General features: G+C 34.1%; 1 long non-coding RNA gene across 10 annotated transcripts; it reads right to left on the bottom strand.

Moving 5' to 3' along the window:
• Positions 1-6,916: 6,916 nt before the first annotated feature.
• Positions 6,917-14,707, bottom strand: LOC116209945. 10 transcript variants are annotated; one of them, XR_004157371.1, is made up of 5 exons: positions 14,516-14,707; positions 12,584-13,846; positions 12,311-12,431; positions 8,077-8,357; positions 6,917-7,372 (listed from the first exon to the last, which is right to left on the bottom strand). It is a non-coding gene; the product is annotated as an uncharacterized LOC116209945 (long non-coding RNA). The 10 variants fall into 10 exon arrangements; XR_004157374.1 differs by lacking the exon at positions 12,584-13,846 and adding an exon at positions 7,486-7,685 and having other exon boundaries at positions 14,516-14,700; XR_004157373.1 differs by lacking the exon at positions 12,584-13,846 and adding an exon at positions 7,486-7,663 and having other exon boundaries at positions 14,516-14,699.
• Between the last annotated feature and the right edge of the window lie 6,272 nt (positions 14,708-20,979).

Here is a 20,979-nt window from a genome sequence, read left to right as displayed (position 1 = left end):
CAAACAAATAGAAAATTGATCGCCAATCCACACCAATCACTTAACTGGTGAAAACAAATTCCAGGATTCGATCAGAACACCAGCTATTAACAAAGAAATCATCACCATCAGCTTATCATGCCACCAATCATAAAAAAAAAAAAGTCAAATTTTACCTAGAAGCCAACCATTTCAAGAGGAACAAACTTTAGCCCAACAACAGAAATGGATAATTAAATCTCTAGAGCATGTAATTAGAAGGAATTACTCACCGATTTGGGGGATTCTTTAGGGGAATTCCGTTTATGGAAATCAAAGAGGGAAAAGATAGGTTCGTGTACGTGGTCTTTCTCATTATTGCCTTCACACTCCAATTGTCTACATAGCAACAAAATCAAATTAACCCTTGAACCCCGAACATAGATCGCAGCATAACCGCGTAATAAACCCGAAAAAACTATCCCGATGACAGGCCTAAAATCTTTACATAAGCAGAGAATTCGACCTGAACCCTCAAGAACAAAACATCTCATTTCTATGAATCAGCAACCCCACAATTTCCTCAAGAACAAAACATCTCAAACAAGTAGACCAAACAAATACAGCATTTTCATCCTCGATTTTAGCCATATTAATTTTAAATCCTCGGATTCAGCTAAAACGAAATATGACGAAGAGGGAAAGACGCATTATTCATCGTCTTGCGGGCGGAAGGGAAGCCACAGGTGACGCAACGACTCTTTTGGAGGTGGAAGCTGCGACGACCACATTTCACGCAGAGGAGAGTCCAGTAAAGAGAAACCTAAAAATCGAAAACCCTATCCCAAAACGGAAAACCCGACCTGAAATTCGAAAGCCCTAACTTGATAATCGACTACCCTTAACTTGAAATTGAAAGCTCGGACTTGATAAGCAACGAGACAAACCTAATTAGAACGAAGAATAGGGTAGAGAGTGAGCTTCGAACTTCAGCAGAGTGAGGGGAACGAGCTTCAAGCGGGGAATCGGGGTGAAGAGCGAGCTTCAAGTCGCGGAGATTTTTCGATCCACACCTTAACCCATTTCCGCTATGTCAAGGGAGGAATCGAAACCGGAAAAGGGTTCAAGCACTTCAACTTCGGGTTTGCTCTGCAATAGAGTCGGGGGAAGCAGGAGATATGTGGATGGCATGAGATTGTAATAAGTGAAGAAACTTGAGGGCACTTTCGAGTTTTCACGGCTTTCCGAATGGACAATACCTATTGTGGACATTCAAGGGAAACTTTCATATTCCTTATGAAAGCCGGATTCTTATTCCGACCCGGAATAGCTATTCTGCATCTTCAGGTTCCCAAATGTCGGAATGAGTATTCCATACGGAATACGTAGGGAATGGAATACCAGTTCATGCGAACCAAACATGCCCTTAAAGTACTTAATGTGGAATATACAGGATGCAAGCGTTATCCAAATGATGGGCCCAATAAACATTAATCATAAAAAAATAAATAAAAGGCAAGAGCCCTCCTCCCGGAAATTCCAGTGTTGAGGCGCCGTAGTTGGCTAAATTTGTAAATAACACCCCACCCTGCTCTTTAAAAACTGGGCAGTTCACTTAATACTTTACAAAATACTGATAGTCCATCCCATTGACCATATTGACATAATAGATTAAAGTTTTTTTGTTCCTAAATGTTTAAAGCCTTGTTTGGCAAATGGAATTTTTTTTAACTCTACTCCACTTCAACTTCACTTATCTTCAATTCAACAACACAATTATTACTTTTTTCCTTTTTCTTCAATTTTTTTTATCTTAACTATCATTCAATTCAATTTTAATACTAAATTCTCTCAACTATTCATTACTTTTTCCTATAGTTCAACAACACAATCATTACAAATAATTATTTATAGTTGGAATAGAATGAAGTAGAGTATAGTTAAAAAAAATCATTTGCCAAATAAGGCCTAATTGTTTTTCAATTTCGTCGTGATTTTTTATTTTAATATTGTTCTCTGCTTGCCACGATTAGTTTATTTTGGTCTTACCATTTGAATTTTCAGAAAGTGTATTGACGTTAAATGATTTGTAAATGTAAAATGATTTTTAAAAATTAAGGAAATTTAAAATGAAAGAACGACTAGTATCCCATTCGGCAAATGCTGGTAAGGCTTTATATATCTAGAGGGCGACATAGCTTCGGGATGATCATGGGTTTCTGTGAATGAGTTTTTACATGTTCCAAGCCCAAGTGGAGCATTAAAAAATTCTGCTCGTTTCATGGAAAGGGTTTCAGTGTTTAGGCCAATGCCTTCTAGGAGTTGGGAAGGATATGACATTTTAAATTGAACCCATCCCAAACTTGTTAAAGTATGAAATTACTAATATCCATATTTATTTATTAGATTTATAGAGTATCCTTTTCATTTATTAGATATATTAAAATACCCCAAGCCCTTATTCGTTTTTTGAGTTATGTATCAAGTTAAATTCAATGCTAATAATCTTTCTTGGGGTTTTATGTTAATTTAGGTTGGTGTTGTTATACTTGAAACTTGTGTGATGAAATACCATATTGTTGTGATTGTTTAATCGAGTTCTTTTTTAATGTTAAGTCCATTAGCAAGTATAAAAAGCAGATTCCTAGTGAAACCTATTAATTTAATTGAAAGGATTTGGGAATTTGTCTTCAATTGCTTAACAAGCTTGGGAAAACTTTGGAGATTGACACTTTCCAACGGGTTTGGATATGGAAAGGATCCACCCAGTTCCATACATGTCCCATGGTCATCCTTAACATAGTTGTCATACTAGCCCCTACGCTTGACATCGATATCCCAAATTAAGACGTTAAAATTTGTCTTGAGAATGAGCCTCGTGGTAGACACACCATTCCTCGAGGATATTTGGTGCCAAAATGGTCGCACATAACTTCATTCGGGTGATGGCGACATTTTGTGTGGAATGACAAGTTTTCTATATATATAAACTTGCAAGTTAATTGCCTAAAATAACCCAAAATTTTCTTATTTTATCAATTCTCGCGTGAACTTTTTTTCTTGGCCTAAAAATACATAAACTATCCATTTGATATCAATGTTAGCATGCATTAACTTTTTCATTAATTTAAACAGAACTTTTTGGCCACCACCACCCGATCGGGGTAATCGGCAACCTCAATGGTCGAACCAATGACCCTACAAGGACTGTGGTGGCCTCCTTAAGGTCCTCACCGCCCGAAATTTTTTTTAAAAAAAAAGCAGTAATTTTGAGAAAGAAATAAAGAAGGAGGTCGGTGGTGGGAGCATCATTGGTGACCACCACCCCCAATGGGGTCGCCGGAGACCTCTACCGTAAAAGGCGATCCCGATTTTGGGGGTCATAACCGCCATTGAGCCCTCACTAATAGAAAATGTTGACGCTATAGTAATATTAATATCAAATTGATAGTCTATAAATTTTTAGGTTAGGAATAACACCCATGCTAGAATTGATAAAATATAAAAAGTTAATATTTTATAGGTAATTAACCCTAAATTTGCTGACATGGAATTTTTTTTGAACTAGTATATTGGATTCATGCGTTGCACGGATTTTATAAATAAATTTTTATTATAAAAGTTTAAATATAAAAGCAATAATTGATTCAGATTTATAATTTATAGTAGCATATAAAAGGTTTGCAATGAATTCAAACTTGTAATTGAATAATATATATTAAATGTATTTTAAAAGTTCTTGAGTAAGGAATTCATGTAATGTATACATCATTGCAATTATTAAATTATTTTTTTAAAAAAATTAATCTAAAATTTGATTACTCTTAGATAAAATTGATAGTTTTATTTCATGAAGGAATAGGAACCTAGAGTTTACCATTCCAAACCGTACACTAAAGGTTTGCTTAGGGAAAAAGAAAACAAAATATTGGAAACACCTTGCAACGTTCTTTTAGCAAAAAAATTGGTTGCATTTTTTTATATAGAGAAATAATATTATAATTCTGTACGAAAGAAGGAAGCAAATGAATTATTTTTTTTTCCTTTTTCCTGCTGCTTAGTTTCCACTGGAAATTAATAAAATAAAGCAATAACTCAATTGTTCTTTGGCATCTTGCTCGTTTCTTCTGTATATTTTCCAGACCAAATTGATAAATACAGAAGTCGGTTTATTCATACTGATATTTAGATTTGTTATTAGTCTTTACAATAGATTTCTGTTAATAAGCAAGCTTGTTCGAAAATATATGATAAATCTATTATAAAACGTGCTATTAGACTAAGTCTAGCGGGGTCTCTCCCAAGGCAGAGACGCCACGTGGCATTGCCCTTCCCCTCGACCCCGACTGGTGCGTCTATCATTTGAGAGACGTCTCTCAAATGAGAGATCCAGCGAGTTACTGTAGCAGCTTTAACCTTTTTCAACTTATTTTTTATTTTATTTTTTTGGTGGGACATGCAACCAAAAGCTGTGGGTCTCATAGTCGATTGATTTTTTTAATTTAAATATGTATGTGGGATCCAACGAAGAGATTTAAAAATAGAGATGATGGTTGGGACAATGAGTTTCTTTTTGTTAAATGTGCCTCTATTTGACGTGATGGTTATGTGGCAGTGATAAGGCGCAGTTTTAAAGACTTAAAAGAGAAACTAGCATTAGATATAATCTTATTGCCCTGTTGTTGGAGTTCAGTTAGCCTAAATTGTAGATGAGTTTGCATGACTATCTCAAAAAATAGCTTGCATTTTTTTGGGAAAGATATAGTTTTGGTCATATAAGTTTAGTAATCAGTCAATTTTGATCCTGTAAGATTTAAAATTATCGAATCAGTCATATACGTTTGTTTTATAAGACAATTTCGGTCCTATAAGTTTTGAAAATGACATTTTGGTCCTATAAGTTGACTTTTAATTAAAATGTGGTTCTATAAGTTTTGGAAAAGAAAAATGTTTTTGGTCTTATAAATCACGAAATGGACCAACATTGACTTATGAAGCAAACGTACATGACTAATTTGGCACTATTAAAACTTAGATGATCAAAATTGACCGAAGGTTAAACATATAGAACCAAAAAAGTCTTTTTCCCCTTTTTTATGTTATAAAGGAAGTTCAATATCTAGTACAATGAAAGTAGAATCCTAAATAATTAATAAAGGAGTACGGATAATCTCACTAGATATCGAACATGCGACCTCCAGGTTAACACACGAGAGCGTGCGCTACTATACTACACCATCTTTTAATAAGTTGCGTTTCTTTATATAGATTAATAGTATTATAATTCTTGAAAAAAAGAAGGAAGCAAATTAATTATTCCTTTTTTTTTCTTTCTGCTTAGTTTCCGTGGAAAATTTATTAAATAAAGCAATCAACTCAATTGTTCTTTGGCATCTTGCACGCTTCTTCTGTATATTTTCCGCACCAAATTGATACATCCAAAAGTCGGTTATTTTTATACTGATATTTAGATATTTAAATTTGTAATTAGTCTTTTCAATAGATTTCTGTCAATAAGCAAGCCTTTTGTGTCCCGTTTGGAATGGAGAAGAAGCCATGAGAAAGTCTTTTCATGCTATGTTAGAAACTAAAAGGGGTAAGAGATTATTTTTTGGAATTTAAGAAAAAACACAAGGTAGTTTTGGAATGCAAATGTGAAGAAATAAAAGATGAGCTCCATACTTTTATATTTAATATAGATAATACAATAATATATATATATATATATATATATATATATATATAGAGTGTAGAGAAAGGGATGGTGGGATTGCAACCCCGACGAGGTCACAATGAACGCTAGTAGTAATCTCTTGGGGGGTGAGAGTGTGAAGAGATAGGAAACTCGCCGGTCACCAAACCATACCCTAAAATCATGGAAGGCCTTAGTAAAGGGTTGTAGACTTTGACACTGAGGAGACTCCAGTAACTGTCTTTACTTCTTCTTCTTCATTCTTTTTTTCTTTTCTTTTTTTTTAAACTTTGTGTTCATAAAAGTATCGCACAACAATAGACCTCTCGAGATGAAGATGTAGACATACTAGTTTAGGATATCGTTAGGAATCTCACATAGTTATTAACAAGTTGTTCTTTTCATTTTAGTTTCAATTCTTTTTTATACTTCAAAATATTATACATCAAAAGATTTATTGAAATCTGAAAACGATAAGATCAAGATAAAAAACCGTGTAAAATAAACATAAAACAAGAATTAGGATGAAAGATAAAAATATATAAAGATAGGGGTAAAAAGAAATTTTTTTTTTTTGCTCAACAATATAACGAGGATCATTCATTCATCCCATGCAAAAGTGAATGTAACGGAAAATACTAAGCAGAAATTATAAGAGCGAGATATATTCGTTGACCCTTCAGGAGTAACTATAGAGGGAGTTACATGTAAAGATTACATCAGATAACAACCTTATAATAGAAGCAAGTCATCCTAAAACCAATAATTATGATTAACTACCTTCTATTACAATTCACCATGGACCCCGATAAAAATCGGGAAGAGGATCCTAATCTAACCCTAATCCTAAACAACTCACTACAATAGAAAATGGTCGCCATAGACCTAACCAAAGGCAACCTAAAATGATGGGTCGACTAAAGAGCTAATCGGCAAAGGCATAGTTAGGCTCGACCCATAATTTTGGGTCCCCTAAGCCGAACTTGGGCCAACTCAATTTGAGTCGGCAAAACTATAATTAGGGACGACCTAAAATTTTGGTTCACCCAAAGCAAACCTGGACCGACCCAATTTGGGTCATGAGAGCCTAGAGTTGGTTGATCTTCCGAGGGGTCGCGACATGCATAATACATACATAAATATCTCGTCCACTGACAACAGGTTATTAGCTTGCTGTCAGTCCACAATGACGAATAACGGGTGCTACTGTTAGCAGCTTACTAGCTTGTTATTAGGGTATGATAATGCGAATTAGCTTTTAGAATCTATCAACAAGCCGTCGGCCAGTAGCAATATGGACAAATATAAATTATACATGAATCAAATTGACAACCCAAATAATTATGCTCAAAGTCATCACATAATAATTTAAGAATTACACGGTTCCAAGACTCGACAAAGACAAATACTTATGAAACAAATTTATACTTGTTCTGCAACAACTTCATCTTGAATTGGTTCTCCGTGTCTCTAGTTCTTTTTGAATTTTATGCTTCACGTCATTCTTGTCCTTTGTCCCTGAAGCTTCATCTCTCTTTTTACACTCGAATTTTATTCTTCAAGTTCTCCCTCTGTTCCTCCTCTACCCTTCTACGTAGATAAATTCTCAAGATTAGATAAAAGGTGCATACGATTTATGTGGCATCAACACGAGTCCCGATGATCTTCAATCTTACTTCGCTATCCTTCTGAATCCTCACCTAATCTCCTCCTCATCCTTCTCTTTAAATCAAGGTTAAAATGAAAATGAAAATCGAGAATTAACAATATACTCAAACAAGTAGGAAGAAGTAGACATCATAAACATGGCTTAACTGAAGAGAAAGCGGTCATACTTGCTAATTCCTTGGAGATGACTCATCATCCTATCAAAAATCAATGGTTCCCCCATTTGACTAGATATACTGGTATCCATCTTACAGTCCTTGCTCGACAATTTCTTTTACCCTTTTCAGAATTGAGATGAGTGCCTTTTATGGGAGATGAGAACAATTCCTTCGAAATGAGAATAACCTTTTACACAAATGAATGTTTGCTGCAAATATGAGAATAATCTCTGTAGCAAAACAACGTAAGAGGACAGTAACCTTCTACTTAACAAAATTACATGCCAAAATGTATACATTCAGCAAAGAATGGTTTTATAACCACTCAAAAGCTAAAAGTAAAACCCATAGATCATATACATGTCAAAACAAATTACTTAAGCATTTCATCAAACAGCTTGAAGGTGACAAGCCCATTTAACCGATAATCAGTGGGAAATCATAAACGGGGACAAAGATCAATCAATTGACGCTTCTAGGGTTCCAGCGAGGACTATCCTTTCAATCCAAGCATAGAGCAATCACATTTAACCGATGAACCATCAAGAAATCATAGAAAGATAACAGCCTTGGATAAATTTACAAAGAGGGTTTACTTACCCGGAGAAAGATAACATCGATGGGCTTTTCAAGGTGGTGGTTGCTATCAGTGGTCAGAGGGGAAGTTGCGACTGGCTCTACGGAAGAGTTGCCGAAGTAAAGGGTGAAAGACTTGATCCGCCGCAGACCATTGAATGGAGATCTAGCGAAGTGGAAGGACATGGGCATCTCCTGACCGTTCTCATGCTCCGTTTCTTGCAGGTGAGCAGAGCCGTAGCTGTGGCCGACGTAACGGGGTCTCCGTCGGAGCGGATCTAGGGTAGCATAAATCGATGGACTTTCTGCCAATGCAAGACAGACGAGAAAGGGGATAGATTTATTAAAGTGGATTTGAAATTTAAGAGAATGACATCTAAGTAGTTGAAATTTCATAATTTTCAATTTGGCGCCCTTTCATTTGGGGCGAACCTTTTCTTTTGGGTCCCAAAAAAAGAGACCTAGGGTGACCCATATGTAAGGGTCGGCAAAGGTCTCTTATGGCTTACCCAAAAGATGGGTCGACTTTGAGATGTCTAGGCCGACCCATTATGGATCTTCATAGACCTTGCTAGGGTGATCCAAAAAATTTGGGTCGCGAAAAACCTTACCTAGGGCGATCCATTTGTAAGAGTCGGGTAAAGCTTTACTTGAGGCAAGCATTTTTTTTTTATCCGAATAGACCGCACTTAGGACGACTAACTTGTGCTGACCTTAACTATTGATTGGCAAAAAATCATACCTATGTCGACCCTTTTTGTGGGTTAGCATAGGTTGCCCTACGATGATCATTTTTTGCCAACCCATCAGAAACAGTTGATCAAGCCCTCTATTGGGCGACCCAATTTTTTGAGTCACCCCAAACCCATTCCATGGGGCTTTTGGCAACCCATTTTGATGGTTTGCAAAAATTGGTCGCTAAGTCACTTTTGTTGTAGTGACCCGCTCCTAATTTATATCTCATCAAATCAATAAAATCAACATAATATAATGTTATTTTTATTAAGGATAGGATAATCTAACAAGTCGAGTCGAGTTAAAAGGAAGCTCAATAAGTCCCGATTAATCTAGTTCGAGTTGAGTCAACCCACTAAACTTTTCTAGTGAAGGATTTGCTCCGTCCACAAGACTCGAACCCGAGACCTTATTAAAATGTGAATAAGTACCGAACTACCTGAACCAACTCTTATTGGTGCGTAGAGTGCTATTTAGTATAAGCTCGCTCAAAAGTCAGGAGTGTATGTTATCTAACTATTTATATGCACATGTACCCTTAAGCTTATAGTGAAGGAAAAATGCATTTGCTGCTGTTATAATTTTCACCAAAAACAGATGAAGAAAGCCGCTGCTTAATAAATGGAAACAATCTGTTGCAATTTTCTAATCCAATATAAAATAATTAACTAAATATAACTACCGAAAAAAAATAACTAAATATTGCAGTGGACTCGAAACTGCAAGGGCCCAACTTAAAAATATTTTGGAAGTTAATTTATAGTTTTATCTAACCATGTTTTGTTCCCTCTACAAAATAGAAATATCAAAAAAGGTGTAATGCAGTAACGCACACTTTAGCGTAGTAATTAAGAGATTCTAGATTTGATAAACCCGCGGACCTCCTTGTAACCAAATAAAAAAGAAATATCATTTCTTTTTTTGCTTTTCAAGACGTTAATATATATACTATATACAACTCTTAATTTTAGCTATGTTTATTGTTCATATATATTCATAAAAAAGTTATTATTTATATATATTGGCATAAAAATATTTTTTTAATTGCTATATTTATTATTCATAGAAACTTAGAATTATACGATCCCATTTTGTGAATTGATATTGTGGATCTTCTATCATTTCCACGTAAAAACTTAGATTTTAACAACCGTGCTATAAGTACTTTCTTTAGGAGATTTGACTATTATTATCCCAACATGCCTACTAGTGAATCATACAAGAAAAGAAATGCACCTTTGCCAATTGAACTGTAATATTTTCTTTTAATAACTCAACGTAGTTGATCATCACATATTACGTGAATAAGTATAAATAAAAAAGGTATGTATTGAATAGATATATCACTATAAATTCTGAGTGAAAGATGAAAGAAGCGAAAATTATGTTGGCAAATAAATACTTACTCTAATTTTATGAAAAACGTGAGTAATATATATATATATATATATATATATATATATTAAGTCAACCTGTAATATGTATAGAGAGATATTGTGTTGAAGTAAAGGTGTAAGAAAATCACATAGAAGATGTTTATAGAATGAATTTTCATGTCATCTATTCATAAGATATTTAGTGCAATAAATTTAAAATGATATCTCGTTTCTCGAGAAATTCTTGTAAATCATCGGGAGAACTTTTAGTTTTACAAAAATGCACATAATTATATGTAAATTCATATGAATAACATGGATATACATAAAAAGATTCATTGATTATGACACAAATAAAATGTTAGTAAATATTTGTTTATCAATATTTAAAAGGACAATTAACGTGGAGTTAGGGGTTTCACCATTTAGCTTACGTGGTGCAATGATGTTCCACGTCCTATTATTATAACTAGGTTATTCAATCCGTGCGTCGCACGGATTTTGTGAAAGAAATTTATAATAAAAAATTGATATGAAATAATAACTATATGAACTTTAGTTTTTATTAATATGCAAAAAATTATTTTTAATACCATAAACTTCAGTTGTGATAAATTTTATGTTTACGATTTTGAATATATATTCAATTCATAAGAAAAGAATTTCTGCAATAAATTCATAATACCATTTCATTTCTCAATCTATTTTCTATGAAAAAATAAGTTTAAAACCCTATAAATTTAGAATCTTCAATTTCATTTAATGAAAGAATAATAATTATAAAATCTTTAAAATTTTATAATTTTTGTACTCCTTGTTCTTTATTCTTATCACCTTACATAAATTATTTTTTCATTAATTTGAATAAAGTTAGTTGCACAACACTTCTAAAATAAGTTAGTTGCACAACACTTCTAAAAATTTATGAATCCCCTTTTAATACTTCTCTTAATTTCTTTTGCATTTGTGTAGTATTTTTGAATCTCTTTTCAATACTTCTTTGAATTCTTTTTGTATTTCGTGTAGCATTATTAATTACAATAATAATTATTGTACTTTGATTTCTATATAACAATAAACTCATGAATTAGTTAGCTAATCACTATTCTACCCCCATTTAATATGATGTAGTCAAGTTTATATATTATATAGATTGATTAAGAATTAGAATATGTCGATGATAATTAATAATTAACTCACTTTTAATGAGACTTGGTTTCTATCATGTGCGTTGCACAAGTTCGTTTTCATATATTCTTATACCATTTCTTATTGTAATTATTTACATTGAAACACATTTTCTAATTAAAAATAAATAAAAAATTTAATTATTAATTATAATTTCAAATATTTATCTTTACATTTTTAGGTAAAAACTGGAATAAATAATTATTTTTTGCCACATAGCGAGTTAATTATTATAATGGTATTTTGAAACTATTTATTTCAATTGAAATGCATTGTCATATTTTTGCTAATTATCAATATAAATTGACATATATTAACTTTAGTAATTCAAACAAAATTTCATTCACTCGTATTTTTTGAACAATATTTATGAGATTCTTATTTTTAAATTTTTTAATTGTATTTACGAGTTTAAGCTCGTAGCTCTTTATTGTAATATTTTTTTTATTTAGAAGACCATAACTTTTTTGAAAATTATATTTTATTTATAAGCTTAAAATATTTATATATCATTTTTATAACAATTAATCTTAATTTCAAAAAATATATTGGGTTCTTCGAAATATAACATCTGGGGCATCTTTGATGGTTATGAAACGTGGATGATGAAATTGATGGCTGGCTCAAATGTTAATGACCAAATTATTAGTTTACTCATTAATTTAAGTATAGTCTGTTTAGAAATATATATATTTTTTTACAAAATTAAACTATCCCATACATTTTCTGATTATAAGTAAGACATTATATTATTATTGTAATTTTTATTCTTATTAATATTCTTATGATTTTTAGAATCTAAAGTCGAGCTCATAATCACTCGAAAATTCTCGAGTAACGCAAGAGTTAAGACCTCATTAGGATTTAATCTAAATAAAGAATAATATAATCAATATCTAGTTATACCAAATATTACTTATCAAAGGAAATTGTTTTACCGGATATCCCAAATGACTTACACGGATCATCATGGGAGTGCCTAGCTCCCTGACCAATGAAACCTAACTTGGATATTCGAGTGAGATTTGTGGTTAGCAGAGCGTCGGTACCAAGGGAAGAAGCCATTGAGCTCGGGTCACCCTGAGCAAAAATCGCGAATTAAAAATAAGAGTCGAATCAAGACCCACTGAAATAAAGGTCTTATACTGAACATGTAAGATCAGGACGATCCCATTTTTGAAGTGATGATATGAGATGCATTTGACGAAAGGAAAGAATAGTACATGTACAACCTCAAAATAATTCTTCTCGAAGCATCATTGTACAATGTTCCTCATCATGACGTGGATCCTAGTGAACTGGTGGGCCCAGAAAGTTATTAGGGGAGCATGGGCCCACCACCGAAGTCCACATCAGACTTTCCGTTCTTCCAATTTTTACCTCCCGCACTGTGAGGGGACCTCAGACGGTCATGGGTGGGCCCTACTGGCACGCTTTCTTTGACACGTCTCTGTTTAAGGGGCGCGTCGGAGTCGCCTTCCATCTGACGTCATCCCTGCCCCACCCCCCCTCCTCTCTCTCCTCTCCTCTCCCCTCCCCCCACCTTCAGTCGTCCCTTCTGATTTTCTCGGGAACAGGGACGAAATCAGGATCGTCCATTCCCTCGAGATGGATGGAGACTGCGCCGCTTCTCCCACTTCAAGTCTAATCTCAATCTCCCTGCCGCGCTAGTCCCGTTGTGGCTTTTTGTTTTTCTTATTTATCTTTTATTTCTCCCCCCATTTTTTGTTAAATTTTGTTTTTGAATAAACTGACAATTTGATTCCTGAATTATCAGGTTTACGTCATTTAGGTTCTTGAATTAATTTTTTCATCACTTAGATTCCAGAGTTATGATACTTGTATCAATTTGACCATTTTTACATCAGTTAGGTCATTTTGCTATATCAAATTAATATTTTGCTGCATCAAATCATTCATTTTCTACATCAATTAAGTCATTTGCTATATCAAATAAGTTCTTTAGTACATTAGTAAAGACCCTGAAGTTCATGACATATCAAATTGATGATTTTACTATATCAGTTAAGTCCTTATGTTACATTATGTATGTCCCATCATTAAGTAGAGAATGATACATCAACTAGGTGCTTGCGTCTATTTTTTGTGTTTTTTACTAGATTTTTTGTAATTTTTTTCCTTTTTCTTTCGTTATTTTCCCGCTTTTTTTTCTCTTTATTAGTTGAATCATTTGTACATCACTTAGATCCTTTTGCCATATTTTTTTATTGTAATTATTTTGCTTTTGAGGTACTTGCTAATTGTACATCACTTAGGTCCTTTTAACAGAACAAGTCAAATAAATGACAAAAAAGAATGGAGAAGCACTAGCAATTTCACCAGAATTTATATAAGAGTTTACAGATTATTAAGCCAAAGTAACCTTCTCGCAACTTCATTGTGTTCCCTTCTCACAACTTCTTCCTATTCCCTTCTCAACTTCTCTTCTTGTTCCCTCTTTTGAGTCTCAGTACTCTCAAGCTCCTTAATCTCCTCTTCAGTGAGTTCAAGAGGAGCATCAATAATATCATGTTCATAGTACAAATGCAACTCAGACTGATCTTGAAGTGCATTATTCAAGTGTCTTGCATCATGATCACTTTCGAACAAGTTTATGGCCAAGTCAAATGTTCTAAATGTGGGGTCCCTATAGTAGCAAGCTATGAGTTTATCAGTTGATTCAGGGTGAGAAAATCACATATGCCAATTGTTGTGATGGTATTAACATCTACATTCTTAATAGTAAAAACCTCTCCACTTGCATAACCTTTCTTGGGGCTCCCCACAAAGCTTCCCATATGATGAACGTGCACATCCATTGCCTTTCACAAATGAGTATTGCATTATTGGAAATCAAACAACCACAAAATTTAAGGGGAAACTCTAACCTGTTCCATTTCGCAGAAAATGAATAAACATACCTAGATCTCGACCATACAAACAATGGCTAAGAAAACTGGAAGAGGGAACTTCTTTTCATGAACGAGACCAAAAAGATGTCATCTATATACTAAAGAAGCCATCTTTCTCAAGAAAACATCATCTCGACCCAAGTCATAGATCATGCATTCTCATCACCAACAGGGAAGACGCATCATCACAACTGTACCCCAAAAATCTAAATTTTATCAACTCGATAATCGCACGGAGAGAGGTTGACATACCTTGGAATGCAGACGAACTTGCTATCCAGATAGTCGTCCTCCATGATCGACCTCAATCGCATTGCTTTTCATGGGAATGAAGGATTTTCACCATGATCAATTCTAACAAGAGCGATAGCTTCACACAGGGGTTGAGCAGAGGAGAGAAAATGGAGAGTTTAGAGGGAAAAGTTGAAATGGGAGGGAAAGGATGAGAATATATAGTGCAAAAGTTAGAGAGAGAGAGAGAGAAAAGAAAATAAATAGCCCATAAATTCAAAAAGAAACTGTCATTTAGGTTTGTTACATCACTTAAGTCCCTAATCCTACTTAATGGCATTAAGATAGAGAATCGCAAGAGCCTAACTCATGTTATTAGGGACTCAAATGATATAACAAAATACTATATTGATGTAATTCGCTAAGTTAGGGACCTAACTAATAAACACAGGGACCTATCTGATTGCACATGGACTTATCTCATGTGATCAAAGACCTACTTGATGTAAAATCTATCTCTTAGAGATCTAAGTGTTGAAGAAAATAACTCGAGGAGCCAAGTGATATAAACTCGATAACTCATGGACCAAATTGTTAGTTTACTCAAAATATTTTAGGCCTCCATCACCAGCCAAACCTACAAACAAACATAAAAGTCAAATCTATACTGCTTATATTTAAGAAAGACCTTTTTTTTTTAACGAATTATTTAAGGGAGACTTGTATATATATTATTTATTTAAGTGAGAGTTGTTATTTATTTAAGTGAGAGTTGTATTTTGTAATCGTCATTTATGAGAATATAAAAAATAAATATTATGAAATTATTTAATTATTCATCTAAAAAAAATCATCCAATTAAAAAGAAACACATTAATCATTGTATAAAATATTCTTTCTCATTTTCTTTCCACAATTTTATCTCATTTTCATATCTCTTTCATATCTGTCTCACGTTTGTTTTCTCTCATCTCTAGCATAACTTAAACATAATCGTAAAATCACTTATCTTTATCTTTCCTAATTTTGTGTATTATTTACAATGAAATTGGTATACAAAAATTTGCGTGTAGCACATTTGTATATAAGTAATCCATAAAACGAAAAATAATTTATGTAACATCTCACCTAGGTTGCTAGAGATTCTCAATATGAAAATATTTTTTATTCAGCATATACTGCGGATCATACTCTAGTTAAGAAAGAAAGAAATAAAGAAAGAAAGAAAGGTCAAAAATAAATGTGGTGTAAGGAGCTCTTGCCCATCTTTGTTTCATTTTTTAAAACCGTTTCACAAAATAGACTCCTCCCGAAGATATTTGTTAATCTAAATTTGTGAGTTTAATTTTGTTTTCAATTTAGTTCATAACGTTTAGATTAACTTTTGAAAGAAAAACATAGAAAGACAGATAGCGGAGAAATTAGAAGTGGGGTGGGGTTCAACGTCGGCTGACTATTGCTTCAGTTGAAGCCGGTGACGCCATTGAGATTATCGGCGACCACGACTGCAATAGTGGTGACCAGTGTTGGGCCTTCACTTCACCGGTTTTCCCCCTCATGGAGATGAGGAAGACCTGTGTGACTCAAGATCCGCCACCTTCACCATAGTCGAGGTTGCCAGCGGCCTCAAACATGGTTCTAACAAACTCGACCAAGGCATAGGTGGTCAGCATTGATCCCACAACACTTTTCTCTACGTATTCCAATCCCTCTTTATAAAGGTACTTCTGAAAGTTCCTTAACGTTAGGGAAGACCCAAAGTTTCGGAGGTCGAAAGCCAACCGCCACCTCTCCAGTTGAGTTCTTAGATGTGTCTTAGCCATAATATCAATTGAAGCGAGGGTGGTCTTATATATTAGGCCTTATTATAAGGGCTGCTCAAAAACATCCGGAAGACCAAAAAACCAAACCGAAACCAATCCTAAAAATCAAATATCCGGAAAAGGCCAATGGTTTGGTTACGGGCAGTTTTTCTTGAAGTTTTGAGGATACGGTTTGGTTTTTGTTTTTTAAAATTATAAACAGAAGGAAAAAAAACCAAACCCAACTGTATATGAGTATAAATTATATTTTTCTTCCCATGGGCCTTACAACCTCTATCTTAAAACAACTTTTTTATTGTGCACTGAGTTATGGGGTGATTTATTTTTGCTACATCCTGCATTATGAACTTGATTTATTTTGCTACTTTTCTTAATTATGAACTTTCTAGGCAAATGAAGGTTAAATTTGACATCATATTGCCGTTTGTTTTCTTTTTTGTTGTTTGGATGCATCATGTATGCTGTTTTTTGACTTTTTTGGTAAATAAGTGAGTCTAGATATGGCCCAATATGAGAATTAAATTGCTACTGATTTATTAGGATTAGTACGACCCAAAAGAGTGATTAGTTCATCGGTTAGCCAAACTGAAAAAATCGAATTTTATGATTTGATTTTATTTTAAAATTGTGGTTTGGATATGAATACGGTTTTGAATTTAAAAAAAACTGAAATTATGATCTGGTTACGATTTAAATAAAAAACTGCATCAAACCTAAACTGAGCATCCCTACTTATTATCCTTCATTTTCCATGCTCTTACTCTCTCTCTCTCTCTCTCTCTCTCTCTCTCTCTTTTCTTTTTTCTTTCTAATCTCCAAAAGTTGCTAAACTTGCAAACTAATAAGAAATAAAAAATTACACAAAAATTTGGATTGAAAATTATTTTATGGAGGAGTCCAATTTGCGAAAATTAATTTCAAAAATAAATCTATATAGGACAGAAGCTCAATTGATCAAGAAAGTATTGTGTATAACAGGGTATATCACTTAATATTATGTCACTAAACACATAAATAAATCTATTTTTGTCATGATATTACTAAAAATCAATAGGAATTCGAAAATTCTATTGGCTTGTGACATTATTACGTGATATACTCATTACATATAAGACTTTCCCTAATTAACAGACATATAGGTCATATTTTAAAAGTTTTAGGTTCCTACTTTGTGGCAACTACAAATGGTTCTGAGTTTGACTTTTGACCCCAAATTTAGGAAATTAATTCTTCATTTATAAAAAGTAATATCACGAAATGCATAAGATAAATGAAACTTAAATAATAGGATTTGATGTGGAAAAAAAAATCAACGGGTTACTCTCTTTGGCTCCGACCAACGTCCATACCCATAAGAAAGACTCTCAGGTTGATACCCGAGAGCTCTCCAATGCTCAATTTAGAAGAGTGGTAGAAAGGTGTGTAAAAGTATACAGTTGTCTTAGAAATGCATTTTATGCCCTAGAAAATGGAGAGATGAAGCATCGTGTATGGAATAAGATTAGGTCGTGGTGATGGCCTAAAGGCCTTCTTGCAGGTATGAGGCGATGGCTGGAGTCAGAGGGAGCAACCCAAAAATTGAAAAGTGATAACACCGTCAATTGGATCCCGGTTGACCAACGGAAAAGTGACACATGTAATATTATCTTTAAAAAATAAAAAAGTTCTAGAGAGGGAGATAGTTGGGATAAATTTGTAAAATTAAGAATATTAAGGAGTTTATTTTTTATTTTTTATAATAGGAATAAAGATAACCCTTTATATTAGGCTCCCAGGAAGTCTATCATCAACAAATGTTGATGGTCAACATTTAGGGCCTGCAAAAATGACTTCTCGCTTCAGGCTCCACAAAGCATGAAACTCTTATTTTTTATTTTGGATTTGGTCTAACTATCAAGGACACTCCCCTTCTATGGGAATAAAGTGGGAATTTTACTCCCAACGTAAGAGTTTAAAACTCACTAAAAGCACATCTTGACCAAAATATTACACTCACGTCTGAACGAGATTAATTTCAGCCAATAAATTAAAATATCCATGATTTCACTGGAAAAAAAAATTCAAACAATTCTATAAATTAACCAATTTCACATTTTTATGGGTAAATTCAAATAGGAAAATGAACAAGTAAGAGTATTTATCATAGCGTGTAGATTTATGAGCCGGAAAATTCTTTCTAACAAAGAAATGTTGATCATCACCCCTCCCGTTTCACGAGCCTAAACCTTCCACTCAATGGGCGCCTTTCCCACCAATTGAATAGACACATCTCCTAGAGCTCACAATATTTCACACGACACGGATCCAACACGAAGTTAAACGGGTTTGGGTTGGACATTTTTGATAATCTGTCTAAACGGATCCAACCCGTTTAAACACGGTTAATAAGCGTGTCTTATCGGGTTGAACCTGTGTAACTCGATTATACATAATTAAACCTGTTTATTTAGACATGTTTAATCGTGTTACTATAATCATGTAACCCGTTAATTCGTTTATGTATTTGGATTTATAAAAATATCCTTATATAATTCTAACTTCCTAAGTACCTAACCTAATTTACTTTCCTTTCTTTCACCCAATCCAACACATGTCGTGTTAACGTGTTTGAGTAAACGAGTTAATCGGATAAACATGTCGTGTTAATGTGTCCGGGTAACTGAGTTGATCGGATAAACAAGTTGTGTTATTGTGTCCGGATAACGTTTATAATCGTGTCGTGCATACGTGCACCTATTATGACACGTTTCGATAAACGGATTTAAACGTGTCTAAACGGATTGACACAGATATAAATGTGTCGTGTATGGATTTCCAAAACCTGACCCGTTTAATAATCGTATCGTGTACGGGTTATGACTTCAATGACACGAATCCGTTTAGACACGACACATATAAACACGACACGACACAAATTGTCACCCCTCACCTCCCCCACCAAAGCCACCAAATCCACCAAATCCATATGCTCGCTCCTCCGGTTGGTTTGCGGAAGCATGCTTGAGACTTGGCACAGTCACGGGCCTGATTGCTCCGCTCAGTCATTCCCCATCCTGCTCGAAGGAACCAATGTCTGTTGTTGCCGCGGCCCACTATTCCCTCCATTGACCGTTAAATCAATTTATAGAACATTCCCGCGGTGAGCCCGGGCCTTAGAAACGGCGCATGGTCCCTTCACGCTATTAACCTAATTTTCATCATTAGATTGGTACCCATGCTTTTATGTTTATTGAAATTTATGATTGATTTTCCCCTCATAGGCAGATTTTCTTACTTTATGCTCATATTCTCTGTATACGATGATATCCATCTCTTGAGAGACCAAAGAGTCAACTAATTTGCAATTCAAATAGAAAATTGAAGAGATAAAATTGTTAACTGCATACTGATTGACGGGCCGCAAAATCCATGTCTAAGAAGGAAATATTGATTGCTGTTAGATATAAAACAAATAGCAAAGCCTAACCGGTGGAGAAAGGCGTGCGATGGAGCTCCCTCTTTAGGAGGGGAAAGTTTAAATTAAGGAGACAAAAATGGTGGTAGAGAAGAGGGGCTGCTTTTTTTACTTCATGTACGAGGGCAGTCATGCGAATGAGGAAGAGATGTAACAAACAAGTAATATATTGAATGTTGGCGACAATAGGGAAGGGTGGCCAGAGCAGCGGTTGTGGGTGGTGCAGCACGCGTTCTGGAGGAAAGTTGATGGCGATTTGGTTTGGAGTTAGATAATAATCAAACTCAACTTGATTTTGTATAATGATTACAAGTGTTAACAAATATATTAATGTGTAAGAATATATATATATATATAGATATGAAAGTAAATTGAAATTTTATTATTAAAAAATTATTATGTATATTTAAATGTAAAAGTATATGAATAATTTCTCATTAAGCATTAATTATAAAAATGATTAAAAAATTATATAAGAAAAGTTATTATTATATTAGAGAAAAAAAAAAGTAAAAAAGTAACGATTGTATTGTTAAATTTGTGACTAAATTTATGAAGAATAAAATTTAGTTGAGTTGATAAAATATATTACTCAAAAACCAAACGAATAGGGATTTTTGTATTACCATGACTGAGGTGACAGTACAATATTATTTATATCTGTCGGGTCTTCATTGACAGTAATTTAAAAAGTCACTCAACCATAACTTCGATTCATCCCACGTGGCAACCTTTTACATATTGGATCTGACTTTTAATATTATATATAGATATATACAGATATAAATATAGTCATTAAAGTGATGATTCTATATGGATTTCTAATTGATCATAATTATAGTAGTGTTACACCACTTGCAATCTTAAATCTCGTTAAACTATTGTATTTGAGATGGCAGGGAAATTAGAACAGCCAACCATTGTCCTGTCTTTATTTTTGGTCGGTCGTAGGCACCCAAGAGGTCCCCCCTTTGCCTGGGGCTAACGAGGAAAGGAGCACAAGACGCAAGTGTGGGGTCCACGTGTGAGCAAACGTGGACCAACCAAAGTGCGACAATAGCCCAAACAAAGTAAAAGCAACGGTCCAGGATATTTTAACGTGGGGAAAGGAGAAAAATCGGCACTTTTTAAACTTTTTTATAAATGAGATCTTCGCCACCTATTAATTGAGACGCTTTAGTAGAGCTATTGACTCGGTTGTAATTATG

Source organism: Punica granatum, chromosome 6, assembly GCF_007655135.1.
Source record: "Punica granatum isolate Tunisia-2019 chromosome 6, ASM765513v2, whole genome shotgun sequence".
NCBI classification, from domain to species: Eukaryota; Viridiplantae; Streptophyta; class Magnoliopsida; order Myrtales; family Lythraceae; genus Punica; species Punica granatum.
This window is presented reverse-complemented; position numbering and strand designations above follow the sequence as displayed.